The following is a 20483-nucleotide window of genomic DNA, read 5'->3' on the forward strand; positions in this document are numbered from 1 at the left end:
CAGAGGAGCAAATGAAGGCATAGGATAATCAAGTAGCTTGTGCAAGGTGGCGTAAGTGAATCTGGGTTTGAATCTGGAATTTAGGGTGTCTGGCTTTAAAACTAATGTTTTTCATCAGTTCTGTCAGAGATAGTTTGAAACGAGGTATTTTAAAATGGGAAGTTGATTTGTATAGGAGAATCTAAAGCCTTCAGAGATTAGGAAGTATTTGATTCAGGACTTGAATGATTACAGGATGTGGGAGCGCTTTTTGGGATAGGGGGATCTTTTATTTTCACCTTTATGCTCTTCAGGCAGCTGAGAGTAGGGCACCCTAAAAGTCTTGCTCCTGTTTTGCATTCACTGTGGTTCATTAGGAGTTGGGCCAATTGCCTGGCGGAATTCTGAGGCACAGGCGCCATTGCTTCAGGGTGCAGAGAGACAGGGAGTGAAGAACAAGGGGAAAACTAAATTCTTGTATCTTGGTGTGGAATTATATTCTGTGCGAAAGTGGAGAGGTGAGGCCATATTCAGTTGGATAAATGTGAGCAGAATGAAGTTTTTTTTAATCAATTAACATATAGTGTATTATCAGTTTCAGAGGTAGAGTTCAGTGATTCATCAGCTGCATATAACACCCAGTGCTCATTACATCAAGTGCCCTCCTTGATGCCCATCACCCAGTTACCCCATCTCCCCACCCACCTCCCCTCCAGCAACTCTCAGCTTGTTTCCTAGAGTTTAAGAGTCTCTTATGGTTTGTCTCCCTCTCTGATTTCGTCTTATTTTATTTTTCCCTCCCTTCCCCTGTGATCCTCTGTTCTCTTAAATTCCACAGATGAGTGAAATCATACAATAATTGTCTTTATCTGACTGACTTATTTCACTTAGCCTAATACCCTCTAGTTCTGTCCATGTCATTGCAAATGGTAAGATTTCACTTTTTTTTGATGGCTGAGTAATATTCCATTGTATATATACACCTCATCATCTTCATCCATTCATCTGTCAATGGACATCTGGGCTCTTTCCATAGTTCGGCCGTTGTGGACATTGCTATAAACATTGGGGTGCATGTGCCCCATCGGACCACTATGTTTGTATCCTTTGGATAAATATGTAGTAGTGCAGTTGCTGGGTTGTAGGGTAGCTCTCTTTTTAACTTTTTGAGGAACATGGAATGAAGTTTTTGCCACTCCGTCTGAGTTGTCTGTTTTCCCACCTAGATCATATTTCTTAGATACCCAGCTACATTCTTCCCTTGTCTAGATCTGTAGCTGGAAGAAGAACAGAAACTCATTCACACTAAGGTGCAAATGACTGATAACATATCTTCAGGCATTTAAAGAGCCTATCATGCAAACTAGGTAGGTGAATAGAGTAGATAGATTAAAACAAGAGTAGTGAAATTTTGGAATCTAGGTACTGAGTATATTTGTTTTCACGGTAAAAAAGTTTTTATTGTGTGTAAATTTTCAAGGCCTTATTTCTTATTTTATATGATAAAGGGGGAGAAAGAAGTATGGGTTAAAAAAAAAGAAATCTTTGTTCTTAAACAGCTTTTAGTCAGAAGAGGAGATGAAGCACATGCACAAATAACTGGGTTCTAAATCTGGGGTAAGACTTTGATATAAACCCATTCTTTTTCCTCTCTGTTCTTTTCCTTCTCCCCAGCCTAGGGCAAGAGTAATGGTGGACTGGGGAAACAGGAAGGAGGCTGCAGCTCTTTGGCTTTTATGCCTAGAAGTCCAAACTCTAAGGAAAAGGAAATGCCCTGGGACAAACAATCCCTCTTAGAAGAGTAGAGGAGGGGTGTTGATTCTTAACCCCCCGTTAGAAAGAGGTTCTGGAAGTGGGGGCTCTTCTGGCCTGCTGGCTCATGTTAGGAAGTAATAAGTGCTCAGGTTAGAAATGGCTGTGTGTGGTTTAGGAGAAAGTGACCATCCTCTCCTAATCTATTGACCCAGCTAAGACCATTTGATAATGAAAGGGAGCGCTACTGATCATTACCCTGGGGCAGTAAGCATAAAGCAGGACTGTCCCTGGTAAATTGGGAACAGAGGCTGCCTCAGAAAAGACTTGAATGCCCTAAACAGGGCACAGGATATTGAGCCACTGGGCCTGAAGGGGCCCACAAATAGGAGTGATGGATGGGTGTCTCAGTGGTCACCCAGGTGACAATTGATGGTGCCCTTCCCCTCCCCCCAGGCTTTAGCACTGCCTAAGCCCCGTGGAGCTTGGCACAGCTCGGGGTGGTGCTGGGGGAGGGCAGCGGGCCTGCAAGCCATCAAGATGAAATGAACATCACTCATCTATTCATTAAACCTGGAAAGGGAAAAGGGGAGGCGGAACAACTAGGTGGTAATACACTGTAAGCCTCTCAAGAACAGGGATTGTGTCTGTTTTGTTCAATGCTCTAGCAGAAGCATTTCAAAGTAAAACTTTAAAGCTATTTGAAGAAATGAGTGAATAAGGTGAATCTGTGCCCTGGGAAGGATGGCAGTGCTAATAACAGAAATAGAGACAGGAAGTAAAATGGGGTTAGGAAGGAAGATGGTTTTGGTTTTGAATGTACTGGCTTTGAGGTGGCAACAGTTTAATTTCCAGGACATAAATGCAAGTCAACTGCCTATGTAGGAGTGGAGCTCAGACTTTCAAGGTCAGAGCTGGGTTTGGAAGCCAGATGCATTTTGGTAGTGAATGTCATGGGTTGAATATATCACTTAGGATAGAAGGCTGGGGGTGTATAGGAAACAAGGCCAAAGGAGACAATAAGAAACAATCAAGCTGTTTGAATTTCAACAAGGCTCAAGGTTTAGTTAAAAGAATTACTCTCTAAGGATGGAATTTAACTCACTGGGAAGGTGGGATGGGAGGGAATGGACCACCTCAGTCAACAAGTTAACATTATTCACTGAGGCAGGCTGTTAATTGTTTCCAGTATCTATTCTTAATTTCTTCATTTAGTGATAGAGAAACTTTGCCCTTACTGAGTTTTACTCTCACAATTTATTTTGAAAAATTTCAAACATACAACAAAAATAAAAGAATTTTACAGCAAAAACACAGTGACCTAGATTCTACTGACATTTTACTATTCTTTTTAAAAATTTTTATTAATCCATTCTATCCCTCTACTCATTTTTCAATCCATTTTAATTTTTGACACATTTCAAAGAAAATTGCAGAAACCCCTAAATTCTTCAGCATGCCTGTTAATAACTAGAATTCAGTATTTATTTTCTTTCGATGTAACATTTAAATACAATAAAATGCACCAGTCTTCATAATATATGCACTTTGTCCCCAAATATTTTGTTATAAAAGTTTTCCAAATATACAGCAAAGTTGAAGGAATTTTATAGTGATTCCTTGTATCCTCACTACCTAGATTTCATGATTAACATTTTCTTTGACTTGTTTTATCACGATCTCTCCAGTCATGTGTTTCTCTATCCATTAATCTATCTAATTTATGAGGCATTTCAAATACTTTTCTTCTCCCCAGTACTTCAGCATGCATATCATAAATCAGAGATAAACCTGTTTAGTTTTCTTTCTTTTGATGTAAAACTTACATTTTTTTTAAAGATTTTATTTATGTAACAGAGAGAGAGAGAGAGAGAGGGCAGGAACACAAGCAGGGGCAGTGGGAGAGGGAAAGGCAGGCTTCCCGCGGAGCAGGGAGCCTGATGCGGGACTCGATCCCAGGACCCTGGGATCATGACCTGAGCTGAAGGCAGACGCTTAACGACAGCCACCCAGGTGCCCCAAAACTTACATTTAATAAAATGCGCAAGTCTTAGGTATACATTTGCTGACTTTTAACAAATGCACACACCTGTGTAACTCAAACCCCTAACATGAAAAGTTACTATTATCCCAGAAAGTTCCTTCATGCTCCTTCCCACTCAGTCTCTGTTTTCACTTGCCCCAGAGACTATCACGTTTTAATTTTTTCCACCATAGAGTCAGTTCGCAAATAGAATCAAAAAGTATGTACTTTTTTGTGAAAGGCTTCTGTCTAGACAACATAATATTTTTGAGATCCATTCATGTTGTTGCTTGTATCAGTAGCTCATGTCTTTTTATTACTGAGTAGTATACCATTGAATGAATATATCAAATTGTTATCCTTTTGGTAGACACCTGGGCTATATCCAGTTTGGGAGCATAAGGAGTAAAGCTGCTACAAACGTTCTCATACAAGGCTTTTTGTGGATATATGTTTTCGTTTCTCATGGGTAAGATACCTGGGTTTGGAATGGCTGGGTATTAAGGGTAAGTATAAGTTTGGTTTTATAAAAAAACAACTGCCAGATATTTTTCCTAAAGTTGTACCTATTTTACACTCCCGTTAATAGTGTATTAAAGTTTTGGTTGCTCCACATACTTAACATTTGGAATTGTTAGTCTTTGTAATTTCAGCTGTTCTTGTGGGTGTAGAGTGATAACTCATGGTGTTTTTTGCATTTCCCCGATGATGAATAATGGTGAGCACCTTTTCATTGGGTGATTGGCCATTTGTATATCTTCTTTTGTGAAGTATTTGTTCAGATCTTTTGCCCATTTTAAAAACTGGTTGTCATCATTGTCGTCTCCTCCTCCTCCGTTACCATTATCATTATTATTATTATTGAAGATTTTAAGTATTCTTTACACCCAGTGCAGGGCTCAAACTTACAACCCCAAGATCAAGAGTCGCATGCTCCACTGCCTGAGCCAGCCAGGAGCCCCAGTCTTTTTCTTATTATATTGTAGAAGTTTTTTTCTATATGTTCTAGATACCAGTCCTTTGTCAGATATTTGTGAGTATTTTCTCCCTATCGGTGGCTTGTGAATTTATCTTAATGATAGCTTGTGATGAGCAGTTTTTAATTTTGATGAAGTTAAATTTATGTTTATTGCTTTTTGTGACCAGTTTGATAAAACTTTGCCTACTCCCAAGTCATAAAGATATTCTCTCATTTCCCTCTAAAAACCTGGTGATTTTAGCTTTTACTTTCAGTCTCTAATTCATTTAATATTAACTTTTTTGTGTGGTGAAGAAGAAGGGACCAGATTTGTTTTTTGTCATATGGGCGTCTAGTTATTATAGCTTTATTTGTTGAAAAACTCTTTCCCTTATTTAACTGTTTTGGTGCTTTTTTTTTTCCCCCCAGTGACCATATAAGTGCCCCTATTTCTGGGCTCTATTCTGTTCTGCAGATCTGTTGTTGATCCTTAAACCAGGACCTCACATTCTTGATTAATCTAGTTTTATAGTAAATCTTGAAGTCAGTAAATAATGTAAGTATTCTATATTTGTTATTTTCCAAAATACTTCAGGTATCCTAGGTTCTTTGAATTTCTGTATTAATTTTTTTTAAAGATTTCATTTATTTATGAGAGAGAGAGAGCACAAGCAGGGGGAGCGGCAGAGGGAGAGGGAGAAGCAGGCTCCCCGCTGAGCAGGGAGCCCGATGTGGGGCTCGATCCCAGGACCCTGGGATCATGACCTGAGCCGAAGGCAGCTGCTTAACCGACTGAGCCATCCAGGCGCCCCTCTGTATTAATTTTTGAATGAGTTTGTCAATGAAAAAAGTCTCCTTAGATTATGATTAGATAACAAGGGATCTTTGATCCATTTGGGGAGAATTAACATCTTTCCATTTATTTAAACTTACTGAATTTTTCTCTCCACAGTGTTTTTTAGTAGTAAGTATAGAGTTCTTGCATGTCTTTGGCTAAATTTATTCCTAAATATTTTGGTTTTTAATATAATTATAAATTATAAGTTGTTTCTAGTTCAATTTTCTTTTTAAAATTGAGATATAGGGCGCCTGGGTCGCTCAGTTGGTTAAGCGACTGCCTTCGGCTCAGGTCATGATCCTGGAGTCCCAGGATCGAGTCCTGCATCGGGCTCCCTGCTCAGCAGGGAGTCTGCTTCTCCCTCTGACCCTCCCCTCTCTCATGTGCTCTCTCTCTCTCTCATTCTCTCTCTCAAATAAATAAAAATCTTTAAAAAAATTCTTAAAAAAAATTGAGATATAATTGACGTGTAACATTGCATCAGTTTAAGATGTACAACATATTGATTTGATATATTTATATTTTGCAACATGATTGCCATTGTAGCCTTAGCTAATGCTTCTATCACATCACATAATTGTCACTTGTTATTTTGTGATAGGAATCATTAAGATCTAGTATCTTAGCAAGTTCATTTATAATACAGTTTTATAGTCTGTAGTTGCTATACTGTCCATTAGAGCTCCAGGACTTAGCTACTAGGTCTAGCTCAATTTTCAATTGTTTGCTATTAGTATATAAGAACCTTATTATTTTTGTCTCTTACCATGCATGATGAAACCCTGCTAAATTCACTTATTATTCTAACAGTTGTTGTAGGTTGCTTAGGATTTTTTGTTTTTTGGTAAACAATTTTGTCATATGCAACTAGAGATGGTTTTTACTTCTTCCTTTGCAAACTTGTGCCTTTTATTTCTTCTTTCTGCCTTATACAAAGGTTAGGACCTCCAGTAGAATCTGAAATAAAAGTGTTTACAATGGAAATCCTTGCCTTGACCCCAGTTTTAGAAGGGAACATTCAATATTTCACCATTAAGTATGATGTTAATTGTTGGTGTTTGGGTCAGTTCTGTTTTTTTAAGGAAGTGTCCATTTTGCTTATATTGTTCAATCTTTTGGCATAAAGTTGTATATAATATTCTCTTATTATCCTTTTTAGACAATCTGTAGATCCTTCCTGATATAGAAAATTTGTGTTCCCTCTTTTTTTTTTTCTGGATCAGATTACCTAGGGATTTATCAATTTTGTTGCCTTTTTTTTCTTTCCTTCATGATTTTATTTTTATTTTTTTACAGTTTTTTTTTTACTATTATGTTAATCACCATACATCACTAGTTTTTGATGTACTGTTCCATGATTGATTGTTTGCGTATAACACCCAGTGCTCCATGCAGTATGTGCCCTCTTTAATACCCATCACCAGGCTAACCCATCCCCCCACCCCCTCCCCTCTAGAACCCTCAGTTTGTTTCTCAGAGTCCATAGTCTCTCATGGTTCGTCTCCCCCTCCGATTCCAACCCCCCATTCTTCCCTTCCTGCTATCTTCTTCTTCTTCTTTTTTTTAAACATATAATGTATTATTTGTTTCATAGGTACAGGTCTGTGATTCAACAGTCTTACACAATTCACAGCACTCACCATAGCACATACCCTCCCCAATGTCTATCACCCAGCCACCCCATCCCTCCCACCCCCCACCACTCCAGCAACCCTCAGTTTGTTTCCTGAGATTAAGAATTCCTCATATCAGTGAGGTCATATGATACATGTCTTTCTCTGATTGACTTATTTCGCTCAGCACAATACCCTCCAGTTCCATCCACGTCGTTGCAAATGGCAAGATCTCATTCCTTTTGGTGGTTGCATAATATTCCATTGTGTATATATACCACTTCTTCTTTATCCATTCATCTGTCGATGGACATCTTGGCTCTTTCCATAGTTTGGCTATTGTGGACATTGCTGCTGTAAACATCAGGGTTCACGTACCCCTTCGGATCCCTTCATTTTTATCTTTGGGGTAAATACCCAGTAGTGCAATTGCTGGATCGTATGGTAGCTCTATTTTCAACTTTTTGAGGAGCCTCCATACTGTTTTCCAGAGTGGCTGCACCGGCTTGCATTCCCACCAACAGTGTAGGAGGGTTCCCCTTTCTCCGCATCCCCGCCAACATCTGTCGTTTCCTGACTTGTTAATTTTAGCCATTCTGACTGGTGTGAGGTGGTAGCTTATTGAGGTTTTGATTTGGAGTTCCCTGATGCCGACCGACGTTGAGCACTTTTCCATGTGTCAGCCATTTGGATGTCTTCTTTGAAAAAATATCTGTTCATGTCTTCTGCTCATTTCTTGATCGGATCATTTGTTCTTTGGGTGTTGAGTTTAATAAGTTCTTTATAGATTTTGGATACTAGCCCTTTATCTGATATGTCATTTGCAAATATCTTCTCCCATTCTGTCAGTTGTCTTTTGGTTTTGTTGACTGTTTCTTTTGCTGTGCAAAAGCTTTTTATCTTGATGAAGTCCCAATGTTCATTTTTGCCCTTGCTTCCCTTGCCTTTGGTGATGTTTCTAGGAAGAAGTCGCTGCAGCTGAGGTCAAAGAGGTTGCTGCCTGTGTTCTCCTTTACGATTTTGATGGACTCCTGTCTCACATTTAGGTCTTTCAGCCATTTGGAGTCTATTTTTGTGTGTGGTGTAAGGAAATGGTCCAGTTTCATTCTTCTGAATTTGACTGTCCAATTTTCCCAACAGCATTTGTTGAAGAGACTGTCTTTTTTCCATTGGACATTCTTTCCTGTTTTGTCGAAGATTAGTTGACCATAGAGTTGAGGGTCCATTTCTGGGCTCTCTGTTCTGTTCCATTGATCTATGTGTCTGTTTTTGTGACAGTACCATGCTGTCTTGGTGATCACAGCTTTGTAATAGAGTTTGAAGTCCGGAATTCTGATGCCACCGGCTTTACTTTGCTTTTTCAACATCCCTCTGGCTATTCGGGGTCTTTTCTGGTTGCATACAAATTTTAGGATTATTTGTTCCATTTCTTTGAAAAAAGTGGATGGTATTTTGATAGGGATTGCATTGAATGTGTCGATTGCTCTAGGTAGCATTGACATCTTCACAATATTTGTTCTTACAATCCATGATCATGGAACGTTTTTCTATTTCTTTGTGTCTTCCTCAGTTTCCTTCATGAGTATTTTATAGTTTTCTGAGTACAGATTCTTTGCCTCTTTGGTTAGATTTATTCCTAGGTATCTTATGGTTTTGGGTGCAATTGTAAATGGGATGGACTCCTTAATTTCTCTTTCTTCTGTCTTGTTGTTCGTGTATAGGAATGCCACTGATTTCTGTGCATTGATTTTATATCCTGCCACTTTACTGAAGTCCTGTATGAGTTCTAGCAGTTTTGGGGTGGAGTCTTTGGGTTTTCCACATAAAGTATCATATCATCTGCAAAGTGTGAGAGTTTGACTACTTCTTTGCTGATTTGGATGCCTTTTATTTCTTTTTGTTGTCTGATTGCTGTGGCTAGGACTTCTAATACTATGTTGAATAGCATTGGTGAGAGTGGACATCCTGCCATGTTCCTGACCTCAGGGGGAAAGCTCTCAGTTTTTCCCCATTGAGAATGGTATTCGCTGTGGGTTTTTCATAGATGGCTTTTATGATGTTGAGGTATGTACCCTCTATCCCTATACTTTGAAGAGTTTTGATCAAGAAATGATGCTGTACTTTGTACAAATGCTTTTTCTGCATCTATTGAGAGGATCATATGGTTCTTGTTCTTTCTTTTATTAATGTATTGTATCACATTGATTTGCGGATGTTGAACCAACCTTGCAGCCCAGGAATAAATCCCACTTGGTTGTGGTGAATAATCCTTTTAAAGTACTGTTGGATCCTATTGGCTAGTATTTTGGTGAGAATTTTTGCATCCATGTTCATCAAGGATATTGGTCTATGATTCTCCTTTTTGATGGGGTCTTTGTCTGGTTTGGGGATCAAGGTAATGGTGGCCTCATAAAACGAGTTTGGAAGTTTTCCTTCCATTTCTATTTTTTGGAACAGTTTCAGAAGAATAGGTATTAATTCTTCTTGAAATGTTTGGTAGAATTCCGCTGGGAAGCCATCTGGCCCTGGGCTTTTGTTTGTTGGGAGATTTTTGATGACTGCTTCAATTTCCTTAGTGGTTATGGGTCTGTTCAGGTTTTCTCTTTCTTCCTGGTTCAGTTTTGGTAGTTGATACATACCTAGGAATGCATCCATTTCTTCCAGATTATCTAATTTGCTGCCATAGAGTTGCTCATGATATGTTCTTATAATTGTTTGTATTTTTTTTAATTTTTTTTGGCGTTGGTTGTGATCTCTCCTCTTTCATTCATTATTTTATTTATTTGGGTCATTTTTCTTTTTGATAAGTCTGGCCAGGGGTTTATCAATCTTGTTAATTCTTTCAAAGAACCAGCTCCTAGTTTTGTTGATCTGTTCTGTTCTTTTGGTTTCTATTTCATTGATTTCTGCTCTGATCTTTATTATTTCTCTTCTCCTGCTGGGTTTAGGCTTTATTTGCTCTTCTTTCTCCAGCTCCTTTAGGTGTAGGGTTAGGTTGTGTATTTGAGACCTTTCTTGTTTCTTGAGAAAGGCTTGTATTGCTATATACTTCCCTCTTAGGACTGCCTTTGCTGCATCCCAAAGATTTTGGACAGTTGTGTTTCCATTTTCATTTGTTTCCATGAATTTTTTAAATTCTTCTTTGATTTCCTGGTTGACCCATTCATTCTTTAGTAGGATGCTATTTAGCCTCCATGTATTTGAGTTCTTTCCAACTTTCCTCTTGTGATTGAGTTCTAGTTTCAAAGCACTGTGGTCCGAAAATATACAGGGAATGATCCCAATCTTTTGGTACCGGTTGAGACCTGATTTGTGACCTAGGATGTGATCTTTTCTGGAGAATGTTCCATGGGCACTAGAGAAGAATGTGTACTCTGTTGCTTTGGGATGAAATGTTCTGAATATATCTGTGAAGTCCATTTGGTCCAGTGTGTCATTTAAAGTCTTTATTTCCTTTTGATCTTTTGCGTAGATGATCTGTCCATTTCAGTGAGAGGGGTGTTAAAGTCCCCCACTATTATTGTTGATGTGTTTCTTTGCTTTTGTTATTAATTGGCTTATATACTTGGCTGCTCCCATGTTAGGGGCATAGGTATTTACAATTGTTAGATCTTCTTGTTGAATAGACCCTTTTAAGTATGATATAGTGTCCTTCCTCATCTCTTATTACAGTCTTTGGTTTAAAATCTAATTTGTCTGATATAAGGATTGCCACCCCAGCTTTCTTTTGGTGTCCATTAGCATGGTAAATGGTTTTCCACCCCCTCACTTTCAATCTGGGGGTGTCTTTGGGTCTAAAATGAGTCTCTTGCAGACAGCATATCAATGGGTCTTGTTTTTTTTATGCAATCTGATACCCTGTGTCTTTTGATTGGGGCATTCAGCCCATTTACGTTCAGGGTAACTATTGGAACATATGAATTTAGTGCCATTGTATTGCCTGTAAGGTGACTGTTACTGTATATTGTCTGTGTTCCTTTCTGGTCTATGTTACTTTTAGGCTCTCTCTTTGCTTAGAGGACCCCTTTCAATATTTCTTGTAGGGCTCGTTTCGTGTTTGCAAATTCCTTTAGTTTTTGTTTGTCCTGGAAGCTTTTTATCTCTTCTTCCATTTTCAGTGACAGCCTAGCTGGATATAGTATTCTTGGATGTATATTTTTCTCCTTTAGTGCTCTGAATGTATCATGCCAGTCCTTTCTGGCCTGCCGGGTCTCTGTGGATAGGTCTGCTGCCAATCTAATGTTTTTACCATTGTAGGGTACAGATCTCTTCTCCCGAGCTGCTTTCAGGATTTTCTCTTTGTCTCTGAAACTCTTAAGTTTTACTATTAGATGTCAGAGTGTTGACCTATTTTTATTGATTTTGAGGGGGGGTTTTCTGTGCCTTCTGGATTTTGATGCCTGTTTCCTTCCCCAAATTAGGGAAGTTCTCTGCTATAATTTGCTCCAATATACCTTCTGCCCCTCTCTCTCTTTCTTCTTCTTCTGGGATCCCAGTTATTCCAATATTGTTTCATCTTACGGTATCACTTCTCTCTCGAATTCTGCCCTCATGATCCAGTAGTTGTTTATCTTTCTTTTTCTCAGCTTATTTTCCATCATTTGGTCTTCTATATCACTAATTCTCTCTTCTGCCTCATTTATCCTAGCAGTTAGAGCCTCCATTTTTTATTGCACCTCATTAATAGCCTTTTTGATTTCGACTTGGTTAGATTTTAGTTCTTTTATTTCTCCAGAAAGGGTTTCTCTAATATCTTCCATGCTTTTTTTAAGCCCAGCTAGTATCTTTAAAATCATCATTCTGAACTCTAGTTCCAACATCTTACTAATGTCCGTTTTGATTAGGTCCCTGGCAGTCAGTACTGCCTCTTGTTCTTTTTTTTTTTTTTTTTGAGGTGATTTTTGCCATTTTGTCATTTTGTCCAGAGGAGAATAGATGAATGAGAGAACAAAATGCTAACAGGGTAACAATGTCCCCAGAAAATATACACTAAACATATCAGAAGAGACCTGAAACCGGGGGAAAAGAAAGGGAAAGAGAAAAGAGAAAAGAAAAAGATAAAAACAAATAAAAACAAAAAATAAAACAGAATATGATCAAATATGATCAGGCTGGTGCATAGATCAGGGCCACACACTAGATTTTGGGCGTATTTTGTTCTGTTAGAAAAAACTGCCTCCCAAAATTTTGAAGAAAGAAAAACTTATATATGTATAAAAATAAGGGTTAATACGATGCATGATGGAATATGACTGTAAAGATAAAAATTATAAAAGATTTTATAAAAGGAATTGATAAGTTGGTTGAAGAAAGAAAGAGGATTTAAAAAAAAGGAGAGAATGTGATCAGGCAGGAGACTAGAACAAAGCCATAGTTTTTAGGGTATATTTTGGTCTGTTAGAAGAAACTGTATCCCCAAATTTTAAAGAAAGAACAACATATATATATATATATATATACCAAAAATAAGGTTAACTACAATGAAGGGATAGAATATGACTCTAAAAATGAAAAATAAAAAAGATTTTTTTAAAAAAGGGGATTGATAACATGTTGGTTGAAAAAGGGAAAAAGAAAAATTAAAAAAAAAAGAAAAAGAAAGTTAAAAAAATTAACTTTGAAAGACTAAAGAATCATGGGAAAAAAGCCATGAATTCTGTGTGCAGTATTCCCCTAGTGCTGGTGTTCTGCCATTCTCGTTGATCGGTAAACTTGGTCTTGGCTGGCTGTTCTTGCTGATCTTCTGGGGGAGGGACCTGTTGCCCTGGTTCTGAAATGTCTTTGCCGGAGGCGGAATTGCTTCGCCCTTGCCGGTCCGGCCTAAGGAATCTGCTCGGGTTTGCTCTCGGGAGCTTTTGTTCCCTGCAAGCTTTCCGTACAGCTTTGGAGGAGGAGAGGGAAAATGGCGGTTTCCCAATTTGCGACCCGGAGGAGCCGAGGACTCGGGCCCCACTCCTCAGTGCGCCCCCAGAGAAAAGCAGTCAGTCACTCCCGTCTCCCTGGTCTCCGGCCACACTCCGTGCTCACCCGGCCTGTGACCGAGCATTTCTATCTCTGGCACCCGACTCGGTGTGGAGTCTCCAAACCCAGCAGATCCCTGCGGTGCGCTTCTGCGCGGCTCCTCCCGGGGGAGGAAGGGGAGTCTCCCCGGATCTGCCGGTTGTTGGGTCCCTGCTGGAGGAGCAGTGGCCCGATTGCACCGTGGATCATGGTTTATAGCAACCCTGAGCTGAGAGCCCGCTCCTCTGCTCTGTCTCTGCAGCCGGCTTCCCCGCTCCGATACCTGGGAGCTCTGCCGCACTCAGGCGCCCCCGGTCTTTCTGTGACCCCGAGGGTCCTGAGACCACACTGCCCCAGCGAGGGTTCCACCCCCCACTTAGCCACTGGAGCTATGTCCCTCAGCGGAGCCAACTTCTAAACGTTCTGATTTTATGCTCCCTGCTCTATCACTTGTCGGTAACGGCTGATGGAGGCCCCCTCCCGTGCCGTCAGTCTTCCCGCATATCACCTCGATTCACTTCTCTGCACGCACGTCCTACCTTCCAGAAAGTGGTCGCTTTTCTGTTCAGAGAGTTGCTGCTATTCTTTTCTTTGATCTCCTGTTGAGTTCGTAGGGAATGGTTTGATCCCTATCCAGCTGAATTCCTGGGACCAGAGGAAATTTAGGTCTCCTACTCCTCTGCCATCTTGCTCCTCCCCCCCAATTTTGTTGCCTTTCACTTTTGTTAATTTCTTCAATTGCTTTTTTATTTTGTTGATTTCCACTTTTGCCCTTATTATTTCCTTACTTCTCCTTACTTGCTCTTTCTTTAGTTTTTTATTTTTTAAAAGATTTTATTTGTCAGAGAGAGAGAGCACAAGCAGGGGAAGTGGCAGGTGGAGGCAGAGGGAGAAGCAGGCTCCCCACTGAGCAAGGAGCCCGGTGTGGGACTCCATCCCAGGACCCTGGGATCATGACCTGAGCCAAAGGCAGACACTTAACTGACTGAGCCACCCAGGCATCCCTCTTTAGCTTTTTAAAGTGGAAAGCTAAGTATTGATTTCAGAGCATTCTTTTCTAAGCATTTAAAGGTATAAATTTCCTTCTATTCACTTTTTTCAGTAATCACAATTTCTGATGTTTCATTATCAGTTTAAAATATTTTCCAATTTTACTTATGATTTGTATTTTGACCCAGATATGTTATAGAAAAGTGTTTTTTAGTTTCCAAATATTTGGGGTTTTCCTAAGTGTCTTACTGTTATTAATTTCTAGCTTAATACCATGGTCAAAGAACATAATCTATGGCTTTAATCCTTTTTATTGAGATTTATTTTATGGCCATTCATATAGTCTACCTTGATGTACATATTATACATAACAAAAATAATGGTATTCTCTATTGTTGGCTGTAATGTTCTATAAATATCATTTAGGTCCAGGTGATTGATAGTGTTTAAATTATGTTCTTACTGAGATTTGTTTGGTCTAGTTTTTCTGTTTATTGATGAGGGAGAGATGTTACAATTGTGGATTTACATTCTCTCTTCAATTTGTCCATTTTTGCTTGTGTATTTTTTTAATTCTTTTAATAAGCACATAGGTATTTATGATTGTTATATCTTTCTGAAGAATTGACACTTCTATCATTATGAAATATCCCCCTTTATCTGTGGTAATACTTTTAATTTCAAAGTCTATTTCATCTGATATTAATATAGCCATTCCAGTTTTATGACTAGTGTTTGCTTGATTTATCTTCTCTCATCTATTGACTTTCAATCTGTTGGTTTCTTTGTATAAATGTGTCTTGCAGAAAACATACACTTGGATCTTGATTTTCCTGATTTTTTTGACAATTTCCACTTTTAAATTGGAGTGTTTAGGCCATTAAAATATAATTATTCATAAGTTTGAGTTAAAGGGACAGTATTGTTCTTTCTTTGCCTCTATTTTTTTCTCTTTACTGCCTTATTTTGGATTGAATATTTTTTAAAATTTCATTTTAATTTATGAATTGCCTATGTAGGTATAGCTTTTTGCACTTTTTTTTTTCAGAGAGAGAGAGCATGTGCATGCAGTGGGGGGGGGGGGCCGAGGGAGAAGGGGAGAGAGAGAATCCCAAGCAGGCTTCATGCCCAACCCCATGCAGGGCTCTGTCTCAGAACCCTGAGATCATGACCTGAGCGGAAACCGAGAGTTGGACTCTTACCTGACTGAGCCACCCAGGTGCCTAGCTTTTTGCATTTTTAACCTGACAGTTTAGGGATTATAATTATAGGTCTTGATGCTTTATAATTTATTAAATTCTTTATTTTTTTTTCCTGTTATTCAAATTGGATAATATCTGTTGATCTGTTTTCTCAAGTTCACGGATGCTTTCCTTTATCACTTCTGTTTTGCTTGTAAATCCATTCAGTGTATTTTTCATTTCAGATATTGTATATTTTAGTTTTGTAATTTGTTTTTTTTTATGGTTTTTATTTATCTGGAGATTTCCTGTCTCTTTGTTCATTATGAGCCTTCAATAATGAGCATTTTCCTTTATCTCCCTGTGTATAGTTACAGTAGCGGGTTTAAAATCTTTTTGTGCTAATTCTAGCCTGTGGGTCATCTCAGGGTTGCTCTTTGCTGATTATCTTTTTTCTTGAGATTGGATCACAAATTGCTGCTTGTTCCTACATCAAGTAATTTTGGATTTTCACTTGGATGACGTGAATAGTATATCTTGGAAACTGTTTCTGTTACATATTCCTCCAAAGAGTTTTGCTATTTTTGTTCTGACACACAATGTGGTTGGAATAAAATTTAAGAAAACAGATCTCTATACGAAGACATCAAAGTAAATGATTTACTTAAAGTCCCCATCTGAATTACAGAACTACAAAAGTGGAAATTTCATCTTCAGTTATTACTAATAGAGCACCCTAAGTCGACTGGCTTAAAAATAAATTTAGTCTTTCACAAAAGAAATAGTCCAAAGGTGGAATAGCTATAAGGCTGGTTGGTTCAATGGCTCAGTAACATTATTCAGGTACCAGGTTTTTTTTTTTTGAGGGTTAGACAATTTATCGAGCACTTCCCCTCCTGCCCTTGCAGTCTCTAGGTCACTTTTCCCCCCTGTGGCTCTTGTGTGCTAGCCCCAGGAAGATGGCTAGGGGCAGGGGCATGGCGTACCCACTCCAGGAGGCTCACGAGGTGGCTGTAGCTGTCTTCATACTGTGTGCACACAGCTGGGGGGTTCAGCTCCTCGTATAGTGCCTTCACCCAGGCCACCTTCTCGGCCTCCTTTTGGCCATAATTCTCCAGAAGGATCTGGCGCTCTTCTGGAGAGGCCCACCGTAGACCCTGAACCACCAGGCAGCTGCATTTGTTGTCCTGGATGTCAGTGCCAATCTTGCCTGTCACACTGGGCTTCCCAAAGAGATCAAGGTGATCATCCTGAATCTGAAAGAACTGCCTCATCTCCAGCAGGATCTTCTTGGCATTGGCATGTTCTTTCTCCTTGTCATTGCCTGCCATATACATGACGGCAGCTACAGGAAGATAGAACAAGTAGAGAGCTGTATTGGACTTGACAATGGATTTGTACTTCTTTTCAGTGAATCTGGCAAAATGCACATTGCCCCCGGGGGCTTGGATGAGGTCCAGGGTCTGTCCAATCTCAGTCTGATAGGACCTCTGTAGGAAAAGCTCAAGAAGAGCAGGATTTCATCGAGCACTTCCCCGAGATTGTCAAGGTGCTGACCAAGGATGGCATGGGCCACCCAGAGACAGGAAATGCAATTGCTCGAGGAGGTCTTGGAGTACGATGTTATTGAAGGCAAATACCAGCAGACTTTGACAGTGCTGATAGCATTTCAGGAGCTGGGGAGCCAAGGAAGCAGGATGCTGATAGCCTCTGGTGGGCCCTGACTATGGGCTGGTGTGTGGAGCTGCTTCAGGCTTGCTTCCTGGTGTCAGATGACATCATGGATTCATCTCTTACCCGACGGGGCCAGATCTGCTGGCATCAGAAGCCAGATTTGGATGCCATCAATGATGCTTTGCTTCTGGAAGCATGTATCTGCCACCTGCTGAAGCTCTAGTGCTGGGAGCTGCCCTATTACCTGAGCTTAAGTAAAAATTCATTTTTGAAAGACATAACCAGGCATCACATCCAGACAAGGGGATGTTCAACAAAAGATAAGAGTCCATTTCACCCTACATGGTTTCTTGAATCTTTGAAGAAACCTTTTCCAGAAAAAAAACCTGTCAAATACCTCCTTTGTTTATTTGTCTAGAATTGGGTCCTATGACTTCTCTAAACCAGTTGTTAGCAATCAGAAAAGGATGATCATTAATGATAGTAAATAATCAGTATTTAATCCCTGTCCTGTGATGAGAAATTGATATCCAAATTGCCAGCACACTGTAAGGAGGTAGTGAGTAGGACAGTCACTTAACATCTGCCACAAACCCATACTGTATTCTTAATTCATTCAGTAATAAGGAGTAGAACAGAATGTTTAAAAACACTATCATATCAAATAAAAATGGTAAGATAATTCCTAAGTTACACGGTGTTTGTGCTCTATACACTTACCCTTATATAGGCATCGAAATAGAATAATAGATGAAAAAATTAAATAAAAGTGGAAATATTTTAAGTACATTTTTTAACTGTGTAGAGTGCAATGAGTACTACTGTTTCTCGCTACTGGAGACTTCTGGCATTAACAACTTAAAATTATGAAGAATTTTCTATTTTATGCATAGATTTCCAATTTTTTTGCTGACTCAAATACAGTTGAAAATGTTATTTAAAAAAACACTGGCTTCTTTTAATTTTTATTTTAATTCCAGTGTAGTTAACATAGTGTGATATTAGTTTCAGGTGTACAGTATAGTGATTGAACAATTCTATGCATTACTCAGTGCTCATCATGATGAGTGTACTCTTAATCCCCTTCACCTACTTCATCCAGCCCCCGCTCTGGTAACCATCACTTTTTTCTCTATAGTTAAGAGTGTTTTTTGGTTTGTCTCTTTTTTTCCCCTTTGTTCATTTATTTTGCTTCTTAAATTCATCATATGAGTGAGATCATATGGTATTTGCCTTTCTCTGACTGGCTTGTTTCGCTTAGCATTATAAGTTCTAGATCTATCCATGTTGTTGCATGTGACAAGATTTCATTCTTTTTATGGCTGACCAATATTCCATTGTGTATGTATATACCACATTTTCTTTATCTCTTCATCTGTTGATGGATACCTGGGCTGCTTCCATAATTTGGCTCTTGTAAATAATGCTGCAGTAAACGTAGGGGTACATATCTTTGTGGATTAGTGTTTTTGTTCTTTGTATAAATACCCAGTAGTGCGATTACTGGATTATATGGTAGTTCTATATTTAATTTTTTGAGAAACCTCTGTACTGTCTTCCATGGTGGCTGTACCAGTTTGCATTCCCACCAACAGTGCATGAGTGATCCTTTTTCTCCACATCCTAGCCAACACTTGTTTCTTGTGTTTCTTATTTTAAACATTCTAACAAGGTGTGAGGTGATATCGTGGTTTTGATTTGCATTTCCCTGATGATGAGTGATGTTGAGTATCTTTTTATGTGTCTGTTGGCCATTTGTATGTCTTCTTTGGAGAAATGTCTGGTCATGTTTTCTACCCATTGTTAATTGGATCATTTGTGGTTTTTTTGGTGGTGTAATTTTTTGTCTTGTGACAAGAACTTTTAAGATCTCTTAGTAACTTTCAAATATACAGTACAATATAGTCACAATATTGCATTGTTAACTATAGTCAACATTCTGCATTGCATCCCTAGGACTTATTTATCTTATAACTGAAAGTTCATATTTTCTGGAAACCTTCACCCATTTCTCCCACCCCCATTCACCCACTCATCTACTGATGGACACTTAGGTAGTTTCCATTTCTTGGCTATTGTAATGTTGCATGACCATGGCAATGCTATTTTTTTGGAGATAGTGATTTTGTTTACTTCGTATAAATACCCAGAAGTGGAATTGCTGAATCATATGGTAGTTCTATTTTTAACTTTTTGAGAAAACTCCATACTATTTTCCATAGTGTTTGCATCAATTTACATTCACACCAACAAGGCACAAGGGTTCTCTTTTTTTTCACATCCTCACCAACACTTGTTATTTCTTGCTTTTTCGATAATAGCCATTCTAACAGGTGTGAGGTAGTAACTTATTGTCATTTTGATATGCACTTCCTTGATGATTAGTGATGTTGAACACCTTTTCACGTATCTTTTGGCAGTTTTTAAAAATTTTTATTTATTTTAAAGATTTTATTTATTTATTTGACAGAGACACAGCTAGAGAGGGAACACAAGCAGGGGGAGTGGATCATGACCTGAGCTGAAGGCAGATGCCTAATGACTGAGCCACCTAGGCGCCCCTCGGCTGTTTTTTTTTTTTTTTAAAGATTCTATTTTTAAGTAATCTTTACACCCAATGTGGAGCCGAACCTACAGCCCTAAAATCAAGAGTTGCATGCTCTACTGATTGAGCCAGCCAGGCACCCCTCTGTTGGCTATTTGTATGTCTTTGGGAAAATACCTATTCAGTTCCTCTCTGCTCATTTTAAAAATTGGATTGTTAGGGTTTTTTTTTTTGCTACTGAGTTATTATGAGTTCTTTATATATTTTAGATATTAACCCATTGTCAGATATGTGGTTTGCCTATATTTTCTCCCATTCCATAAGTTGTCCTTTAATTTTGTTGATGTACAGAAGATTTTTAGTTTGATACAGTCCCATTGTTTATTTTTGCTTTTGGTGTCAAATCCAAAAAATCATTGCCAAGGTTGATGTCAAGGAGCTTACCTCCTATGTTTTCTTTGAGGACTTATATGGTTTCAGGTCTTAAGTTCAAATATTTTATTCATTTTGAATTGATTTTTCTGTATGGTGTAAAATGGGGTCCAGTTTCCTTCTTTTGCATTTGACTGTCCAATTTTCCCAATATCATCTATTGAAGAGTCTATCCCCATTATATATTCCTGGCTCCTTTGTTATAAATAATTGACCATATATGCATTATTTCTGGGCTCTCTGTTTTGTTCACTGATCTACATGCTGTCTTAATGTTAATATATACTGTTTTGGGGCGCCTGGGTGGCTCAGTTGTTAAGCATCTGCCTTCAGCTCAGGTCATGATTCCAGGGTCCTGGGATCTAGCCCCGCGTTGGGCTCCCTGCTCTGCAGGAAGCCTGCTTCTCCCTCTCCCACTCCCCCTGCTTAGGTTCCTTCTCTCCCTTTGTCTCTGTCAAATAAATAAATAAAGTCTTTAAAAAATATATGTATATATAT

General features: G+C 38.9%; 1 pseudogene; it reads right to left on the reverse strand.

Annotated features, from left to right (window-relative positions):
- Window positions 1-16250: 16250 nt before the first annotated feature.
- On the reverse strand, window positions 16251-16842 carry LOC114206723 (farnesyl pyrophosphate synthase pseudogene; annotated as a pseudogene).
- Window positions 16843-20483: the final 3641 nt, after the last annotated feature.

This window comes from Eumetopias jubatus, unplaced genomic scaffold (genome assembly GCF_037043125.1).
Source record: "Eumetopias jubatus isolate StellerSeaLion01/CBP00866 unplaced genomic scaffold, mEumJub1_p1.0 scaffold_2, whole genome shotgun sequence".
NCBI lineage: Eukaryota > Metazoa > Chordata > Mammalia > Carnivora > Otariidae > Eumetopias > Eumetopias jubatus.